Genomic DNA, 10,757 nt, shown 5'->3' on the forward strand with positions numbered 1-10,757 from the left:
ACAGGTGGGGAAAAAGGGTAGCTAAGTATGGTTCCCAATCAGAGACAACGATAGACAGCTGTCCCTGATTTAGAATCATACCCGGCCAACCACAAAGAAATAGAAAACATAGAACACAAAACATAGAATGCCCACCCCAACTCACGCCCTGACCAAACCAAAATAGAGACATAAAAAGGATCTCTAAGGTCAAAGCGTGACATGTATACACTATAACTTATATATGTATACACTATAAATATTCCCCTGTTCTTTTTCTTCTCTCATACTTCTCCTGTGTGTTTCTAATCTATATTTTTTACTGTTATTACTGCATTGTTAGGGAAGTAAGCGTTTCACTGTTTTACACCTGCTGTATCCTGTGCACGTGACAAGCATTGAAACTTGACCAGGATAAACTCACGTCACTATTTATGGCTTGATTATTCATTATGTCCAGTGATTTAAAAGAGGGAAACCCAGACCTTGAAATTCACTTCAACCAAACACATTATTCCTAATGTTCGATGTGAGGTTCGGCATTTTCCACATCTGTCAAGACCTTCAAAACACATCAGTCATCAGTGTTAATTGTTGCATATGTAAAATCTGAGGTAGCCCAGAACACAAACTTGCCTCCACATACTGGGCAAAAACTGGTTCAAACCACATTGTTTCCAAAACTGATTGGACCTGAAAAAAGTTTTTAACCTAAATCAAATGACATGGTGACATGTTTTGTTGATTTCACGTTAGTTGACAATCAACCAAATGTAAATCAAAACTAGACGTTGAACTGATGTCTGTGCCCAGTGGGTAGGCCTAGCCACAACTCTTTAAACAGACACACAGACACAGACACACACAGATACACACACACACACACACACACACACACACACACACACACACACACACACACACACACACACACACACACACACACACACACACACACACACACACACACACACACACACAGACACACACAGATACACACACACACACACACACACACACAGCTCTCACAAACAAACCTCTCTCCCCACAACTCTTTAAAAAGCCATGCGTTGGTGGAATACTCAGCATTTTAGGGAAATGTGATCCCAAGCTATAAAAATATAGCAGGCAGGCTTTGAACACTGTGTGTGTGCGTGCGTGCGTGCGTGTGTCTGTGTGTCTGTGTGCCTGTGTGTGCTGAGCCTTTGTGATGAGTGGTCTCAGCTGTGCAGGACACACAGTCATGACAACCAATCAGAGATAATTCAGAATCAGAGTGGATATGACGGCTGCATGGTCACCCGGGGGGGAACTGTGTCTGTCTCTCTCTCTCTCTCTCTCTCTCTCTCTCTCTCTCTCTTTCTCTCTCTCTCTCTCTCTCTCTCTCTCTCTCTCTCTCTCTCTCTCTTTCTCTCAGTTTCTTTCTATTCCACCGTTTATCTAGCTACCTATACCACAGTCATTGGTTTATAATGACAACCAACATTTTCCATACCTTGCCTATTTGGTATTATGTTCGTTGGCACCATGTAGCCTACAGTGTGTTTTATTCTTTATCCCTATCGTAGTGAGCAGTGTAAAAGTACCACAAACGTTCAAGTATCTTATGCACTACTAGATAGTGATTGTCTCGGTTTATAATTCATCTAGCTAGCCACTAATCCAACCAAGGAAACGTCTGATAAAAAGTAACATTTCCACTCAAAGCAGAAGTCCTAGCTGACGAGCTAAGAATTAGGAGCGTTCCATCCAGTCAGACCCATGATAGCGTGATCATAAAAACACAGGGAATTAAAAAGATGAGGAAAGTGGACTTTTTCCCGAGAGCTTTTGTTTAGTTAATTCCCTGTCGTCGACATCACTGCGCTAGCTCCGTTAGCCTGGAGAAAACGAGTGAGGAAGAGATTACATTTCAACTTCTAATTAAGGCAGCTTATTTACATATAGCTTTATAAATCATAATATATGCTAATGTGAATTTACACGGCAAAGTGCTGTGTAGGCAGTTCACGTGTCCTAAATATGTCCATAAACATTATGTTTTTAAATAAATGTGTAATTTCTAGCTGCTTATCATGCATCTTCCTAAAATGTTTTCCAATTATGTGTTTTTCTTACATTGTTGAGTCGAGTGCAATTATGGTTTAGTGTAGATTACACGCTGCTCTACCCGCAAGACATACGCAATCAGAACGCAATTCAAAACACCACAGTAATTTCTGTTTTACAGCTTGCGTTTCAGATTTGATGTAAATGTTATTTATAGGGTTTTAGTATAGGACAAGATATCTCGAGCAGAATGGTTGTCTGCGTTTATTTTGCCAAAGGACCACCCTTTTAGACCAATCAACCGCTGGATCTAATCCATGGAACTTCCCCACATTCAACTGAGATGATCCAGAATAGTCTGGAATCCACTCCAAACCTACTGTAGGAACTTCTAGAACAACACGTACTACATGTAGAACTGGGATGATTCCAAATTTGCATAACTGATAATAAAGCAAAGAGACACCCAAGGCAGTCCTATGTATTTTAAACAGCATTTGTTGTATTGGAACACTGGAATGGTCTAAGGCAAAAAAGATCAACAGGAAAATGTGTTAATGTTTCTAAGCTTGCTGCCTGTTTGCATTTTTGGTGTGTGTGTAAGCGTGTGTTCCATGTTTTCCCTCAGGTTATAAATTGAAAACACGTCCTTCCTCTCGCTCTCTCGCTCTCTCTCCATTCTCTCGCTCCCTTCTTTATAGCACTCCTGGAAAATGGTTGTCATTTGTTTGTGTGAACTTCCCATAACCCTCGGGAGTGGGGAGCGGTCCTGAATAAAACTCAGTGCTGTGTATTCTGTCAACCAACCTAATTTTCCCCCTCTCCTCTTCTCCTTCTTGCTTTTCCTCTTCCTCATATGTACCCTCCCCTCTCCTCATTATCAAGTTCTTCCTCTCTTCCTGCTCTTCTCTACATCTGGTTTCTCTCCTTCCACCTCCTTCCTCACAATTATTTGACAGTCTTCAATCTTCCTCTTTATCCCCCTTCCTTTCTCTCCTCCTCCCCTCTTCTATAATTCCCTTTTATATATTCCCCTCTTCTATAATTCCCTCTTCTATATTCCCCTCTTCTATAATTCCCTCTTATATATTCCCCTCATCTATAATTCCCTTTTATATATTCCCCTCTTCTATATTCCCCTCTTCTATAATTCCCTCTTATATATTCCCCTCTTATATATTCCCCTCTTCTATATTCCCCTCTTCTATATTCCTCTGTTCTATATTCCTCTGCTTTAAATTTCCCCTCTTCTATAATTCCCTCTTATATATTCCCCTCTTCTATAATTCCCTCTTATATATTCCCCTCTTCTATAATTCCCTCTTCTATATTCCCCTCTTCTATAATTCCCTCTTATATATTCCCCTCTTCTATATTCCCCTCTTCTATAATTCCCTCTTATATATTCCCCTCTTCTATATTCCCCTCTTCTATAATTCCCTCTTCTATATTCCCCTCTTCCATATTCTTCTCTTCTATATTCCCCTCTTCTATATCCCCCTCTTCTATAATTCCCCTCTTCTATATTCCCCTCTTCTATATTCCCCTCTTCTATATTTTCCTCTTCTATAATCCCCTCTTATATATTCTCCTCTTCTATAATTGCCTCTTCTATATTCCCCTCTTCTATATTCCTCTGTTCTATATTCCTCTGTTCTATATTCCCTGTTCTATATTCCTGTGTTCTATATACCTCTGTTCTATATTCCTCTGTTCTATATTCCACTGTTCTATATTCCTCTGTTCTATATTCCTCTGTTCTATATTCCCCTCTTCTATATTCCTCTGTTCTATATTCCCCTCTTCTATATTCCTCTGTTCTATATTCCTCTGTTCTATAATTCCTCTCTTCTATATACCTCTGTTCTATATTCCTCTGTTCTATATTCCTCTGTTCTATATTCCTCTGTGCTATATTCCTCTCTTCTATATACCGCTCTGTTCTATATTCTCTGTTCTATATTCCTCTGTTCTATATTCCCCTCTTCTATATTCCCCTCTTCTATATTCCTCCTCGTCATATTTCCTCTGTTCTATGTTCCTCTGTTCTAGATTCCCCTCCTTCTATATTCCCTCTGTTCTATATTCCTCTGTTCTATATTCCCCTCGTCATATATTCCTCTGTTCTATATTCCTCTGTTTCTATGTTCCCCTCTTCTATATTCCTCTCTCTATATTCCCCGCTGTTCTATATTCCTCCTGTTCTATATTCCTCTGTTCTATATTCCCCTCTTCTATATTCCTCTGTTCTATATCCCCTCTCTTCTATATTCCCTCGTTCTATATTCCGGCTCATGTCTAATATTCCTCTGTTCTATATTCCCCTCTTCTATATTCCTCTGTTCTATATTCCCCTCTTCTATATTCCTCTGTTCTATATTCCTCTGTTCTCTATTCCTCTGTTCTATATTCCTCTCTTCTATATTCTCCGCTTCTATATTCCTCTGTTCTATATTCCTCTGTTCTATATTCCTCTGTTCTATATTCCCCTGTTCTATATTCCTCTGTTCTATATTCCTCTGTTCTATATCCCTCTCTTCTATATTCCTCTGTTCTATATTCCTCTGTTCTATATTCTCCTCTTCTATATTCCTCTGTTCTATATTCCTCTATTCTATATTCCCCTGTTCTATATTCCTCTGTTCTATATTCCTCTGTTCTATATTCCTCTGTTCTATATTCCCCTGTTCTATATTCCTCTGTTCTATATTCCTCTGTTCTATATTCCTCTGTTCTCTATTCCTCTGTTCTATATTCCTCTCTTCTATATTCTCCTCTTCTATATTCCTCTGTTCTATATCCCTCTCTTCTATATTCCTCTGTTCTATATTCCTCTGTTCTATATTCCTCTGTTCTATATTCCTCTGTTCTATATTCCCCTGTTCTATATTCCTCTGTTCTATATTCCTCTGTTCTATATTCCTCTGTTCTATATTCCTCTGTTCTATATTCCTCTGTTCTATATTCCTCGTCTATATTCCTCTGTTCTATATTCCCCTCTTCTATATTCCTCTGTTCTATATTCCCCTCTTCTATATTCCTCTGTTCTATATCCCTCTGTTCTATATTCCCCTCTCTTCTATATCCCTCTGTTCTATATTCCCTCTGTTCTATATTCCTCTGTTCTATATTCCCCTCTTCTATATTCCCCTCTCTATATTCCTCTGTTCTATATTCCTCTGTTCTATATTCCCCTCTTCTACATTCCTCTGTTCTATATTCACCTCTTCTATAATCCCTCTTATATATTCCCCTCTATCCTCTAATAAATCCCTTTTATATATTCCCCTCTTCTATATTCCCCTCTTCTATAATTCCCTCTTATATTCCCCTCTTCTATATTCCTCTGTTCTATATTCCTCTGTTCTATATTCCCTCTTCTATAATTCCCTCTTCTATATTCCTCTTCTATATTCCTCTGTTCTATATTCCCTCTTCTCTAATTCCCTCTTCTATATTCCCCTTCTGTATCTATAATATATTCCTCTCTTCTATATTCCCTCTTTCTATAATTTCCTCTTCTATATTCCTCTCTTCTATATTCCCCTCTTCTATAATCTATAATCCCTCTTCTATATTCCCCTTTCTATATATCCTCTCTCTATATTCCCCTCTTCTATATTCCCCTCTTCTATAATTCCCTCTTCTATATTCCCTCTTCTATATTCCCTCTTCTATATTCCCCTCTTCTATATTCCCTCTTCTATAATTCCCCTCTTCTATATTCCCCTCTTCTATATTCCTCTCTTCTATATTCCTCTGTTCTATATTCCTCGTTTCTATAATTCCTCTGTTCTATATTCCTCTGTTCTATATTCCTCTGTTCTATATTCCTCTGTTCTATATTTCCTCTGTTCTATATTCCCCTCTTCTATATTCCTCTGTTCTATATTCCCCTCTTCTATATTCCTCTGTTCTATATCCCTCTGTTCTATATTCCTCTCTTCTATATTCCTCTGTTCTATATTCCTCTGTTCTATATTCCTCTGTTCTATATTCCCCTCTTCTATATTCCTCTTCTATATTCCTCTGTTCTATATTCCTCTGTTCTATATTCCTCTGTTCTAATATCCCTCTCTTCTATATTCCCTCTTCTATATTCCTCTGTTCTATATTCCTCTGTTCTATATTCCCCTCTTCTACATTCCTCTGTTCTATATTCCTCTCTTCTATATCCTTTCTATATTCCTCTGTTCTATATTCCTCTGTTCTATATCCCTCTCTTCTATTTTCTATCCTCTTCTATATTCCTCTGTTCTATATTCCTCTGTTCTATATCCCCTATTCTATATTCCTCTGTTCTATATTCCTCTGTTCTATATTCCCTCTTCTATATTCCTCTGTTCTATATTCCCTGTTCTATATTCCTCTTCTATATTCCGCTCTTCTATATTCCCCTCTTCTATATTCCTCTGTTCTATATTCCTCTTTCTATATTCCCCTCTTCTATATTCCTCTGTTCTATATCCCTCTCTTCTATATTCCCCTCTTCTATATTCCTCTGTTCTATATCTCCTCTCTTCTATATTCCCTCTTCTATATTCCTCTGTTCTATATTCCTCTGTCTATATTCCCCGTTCTATATTCCTCTGTTCTATATTCCCTCTGTTCTATATTCCCCTCTTCTATATTCCTCTGTTCTATATTCCCCTCTTCTATATTCCTCTGTTCTATATTCCTCTGTTCTCTATTCCTCTGTTCTATATTCCTCTCTTCTATATTCCCCTCTTCTATATTCCTCTGTTCTATATTCCTCTGTTCTATATTCCTCTGTTCTATATTCCCCTGTTCTATATTCCTCTGTTCTATATCCTCTGTTCTATATCCCTCTCTTCTATATTCCTCTGTTCTATATTCCTCTGTTCTATATTCTCCTCTTCTATATTCCTCTGTTCTATATTCCTCTGTTCTATATTCCCTGTTCTATATTCCTCTGTTCTATATTCCTCTGTTCTATATTCCTCTGTTCTATATTCCCCTGTTCTATATTCCTCTGTTCTATATTCCTCTGTTCTATATTCCTCTGTTCTATATTCCTCTGTTCTATATTCCTCTCTTCTATATTCTCCTCTCTTCTATATTCCTCTGTTCTATATCCCTCTCTTCTATATTCCTCTGTTCTATATTCCTCTGTTCTATATTCCTCTGTTCTATATTCCTCTGTTCTATATTCCTCTGTTCTATATTCCCTGTTCTATATTCCTCTGTTCTATATTCCTCTGTTCTATATTCCTCTGTTCTATATTCCTCTGTTCTATATTCCTCTGTTCTATATTCCCCTGTTCTATATTCCTCTGTTCTATATTCCTCTGTTCTATATTCTCTGTTCTATATTCCTCTCTTCTATATTCCCCTCTTCTATATTCCTCTGTTCTATATCCCTCTCTTCTATATTCCTCTGTTCTATATTCCTCTGTTCTATATTCCCTGTTCTATATTCCCTGTCTATATTCCTCTGTTCTATATTCCCTCTTTTCTATATCCCTCTTCTATATTCCTCTGTTCTATATTCCTCTGTTCTATATTCCCCTCTTCTACATTCCTCTGTTCTATATTCACCTCTTCTATAATTCCCTCTTATATTTCCCCTCATCTATAAATCCCTTTCTATATTCCCCTCTTCTATATTCCCTCTTCTATATTCCCTCTTATATATTCCCCTCTTCTATATTCCTCTGTTCCATATTCCTCTGTTCTATATTCCTCTTCTATAATTCCCTCTTATATATTCCCTCTCTTCTATTTCCTCTGTTCTATATCCCTCTCTTCTATATTGCCCTCTTCTATATTCCTCTGTTCTATATTCCTCTGTTATATTCCCCTCTTCTACATTCCTCTGTTCTATATTCCCTCTTCTATATTCCTCTGTTCTATATTCCTCTGTTCTATATCCCTCTCTTCTATATTCTTCTCTTCTATATTCCTCTGTTCTATATTCCTCTGTTCTATATTCCCCTATTCTATATTCCTCTGTTCTATATTCCTCTGTTCTATATTCCCCTCTTCTATATTCCTCTGTTCTATATTCCTCTGTTCTATTTCCCCTCTTCTATATTCCGCTCTTCTATATTCCCTCTTCTATATTCCTCTGTTCTATATTCCTCTGTTCTATATTCCCCTCTTCTATATTCCTCTGTTCTATATCCCTCTCTTCTATATTCCCCTCTTCTATATTCCTCTGTTCTATATCCCTCTCTTCTATATTCCCCTCTTCTATATTCCTCTGTTCTATATCCTCTGTTCTATATTCCCTCTTCTATATTCCTCTGTTCTATATCCTCTGTTCTATATTCCCCTCTTCTATATCCCTCTGTTCTATATTCCCCTCTTCTATATTCCTCTGTTCTATATTCCTCTGTTCTCTATTCCTCTGTTCTATATTCCTCTCTTCTATATTCCCGCTTCTATATTCCTCTGTTCTATATTCCTCTGTTCTATATTCCTCTGTTCTATATTCCCCTGTTCTATATTCCTCTGTTCTATATTCCTCTGTTCTATATCCCTCTCTTCTATATTCCTCTGTTCTATATTCCTCTGTTCTATATTCTCCTCTTCTATATTCCTCTGTTCTATATTCCTCTGTTCTATATTCCCCTGTTCTATATTCCTCTGTTCTATATTCCTCTGTTCTATATTCCTCTGTTCTATATTCCCCTGTTCTATATTCCTCTGTTCTATATTCCTCTGTTCTATATTCCTCTGTTCTCTATTCCTCTGTTCTATATTCCTCTCTTCTATATTCTCCTCTTCTATATTCCTCTGTTCTATATCCCTCTCTTCTATATTCCTCTGTTCTATATTCCCGGTTCTATATTCCTCTGTTCTATATTCCTCTGTCTATATTCCTCTGTTCTATATTCCCCTGTTCTATATTCCTCTGTTCTATATTCCTCTGTTCTATATTCCTCTGTTCTATATTCCTCTGTTCTATATTCCTCTGTTCTATATTCCCCTGTTCTATATTCCTCTGTTCTAATATCCCTCTGTTCTCTATTCCTCTGTTCTATATTCCTCTCTTCTATATTCCCCTCTTCTATATTCCTCTGTTCTATATCCCTCTCTTCTATATTCCTCTGTTCTATATTCCTCTGTTCTATATTCCTCTGTTCTATATTCCCTGTTCTATATTCCTCTGTTCTATATTCCTCTTCTATATTTCCCTCTTCTATATTCCTCTGTTCTATATTCCTCTGTTCTATATTCCCCTCTTCTACATTCCTCTGTTCTATATTCACCTCTTCTATAATTCCCTCTTATATATTCCCCTCATCTATAAATCCCTTTTATATATTCCCCTCTTCTATATTCCCCTCTTCTATAATTCCCTCTTATATATTCCCCTCTTCTATATTCCTCTGTTCCATATTCCTCTGTTCTATATTCCCCTCTTCTATAATTCCCTCTTATATATTCCCTCTTCTATATTCCTCTGTTCTATATTCCCCTCTCTTCTCTAATTCCCTCTTATATATTCCCCTCTTCTATAATTCCCTCTTATATATTCCCCTCTTCTATAAATCCCTCTTTATATTCCTCTCTTCTATATTCCCCTCTTCTATAATTCCCTCTTCTATATTCCCTCTTCTATATTCCCTCTTCTATATTCCCCTCTTCTATATTCCCCTCTTCTATAATTCCCTCTTCTATATTCCCCTCTTCTATATTCCCCTCTTCTATATTCCTCTGTTCTATATTCCCTGTTCTATATTCCTGTGTTCTATATTCCTCTGTTCTATATTCCTCTGTTATATTCCTCTGTTCTATATTCCCTCTTTCTATATTCCTCTGTTCTATATTCCCCTCTTCTATATTCCTCTCTTCTATATTCCCCTCTTCTATATTCCTCTGTTCTATATTCCTCTGTTCTATATTCCCCTCTTCTATATTCCTCTGTTCTATATTCCTCTGTTCTATATTCCTCTGTTCTATATTCCTCTCTTCTATATACCTCTGCTCTATATTCCTCTGTTCTATATTCCCCTCTTCTATATTCCTCTCTTATATATTCCTCTGTTCTATATTCCTCTGTTCTATATTCCTCTGTTCTATATTCCCCTCTTCTATATTCCTCTGTTCTATATCCCCCTCTTCTATATTCCTCTTCTATATTCCCCTCTTCTATATTCCTCTGTTCTATATTCCCCTCTTCTATATTCCTCTGTTCTATATCCTATATCCCTCTGTTCTATATTCCTCTCTTCTATATTCCTTCTGTTCTATATTCCTCTGTTCTATATTCCTCTGTTCTATATTCCCCTCTTCTATATTCCCCTCTTCTATATTCCTCTGTTCTATATTCCTCTGTTCTATATTCCTCTGTTCTATATCCTCTCTTCTATATTCCCTCTTCTATATTCCTCTGTTCTATATTTCCTCTGTTCTATATTCCTCTTCTATATTCCTCTGTTCTATATTCCCCTCTTCTATATTCCTCTGTTCTATATTCCTCTGTTCTATATCCCTCTGTTCTATATTCTTCTCTTCTATATTCCTCTGTTCTATATTCCTCTGTTCTATATTCCCTGTTCTATATTCCTCTGTTCTATATTCCTCTGTTCTATATTCCCCTCTTCTATATTCCTCTGTTCTATATTCCTCTGTTCTATATTCCCCTCTTCTATATTCCTCTTCTATATTCCCCTCTTCTATATTCCTCTGTTCTATATTCCTCTGTTCTATATTCCCCTCTTCTATATTCCTCTGTTCTATATCCTCTCTTCTATATTCCT

This window comes from Oncorhynchus kisutch, linkage group LG18 (genome assembly GCF_002021735.2).
Source record: "Oncorhynchus kisutch isolate 150728-3 linkage group LG18, Okis_V2, whole genome shotgun sequence".
Taxonomy (NCBI): Eukaryota; Metazoa; Chordata; class Actinopteri; order Salmoniformes; family Salmonidae; genus Oncorhynchus; species Oncorhynchus kisutch.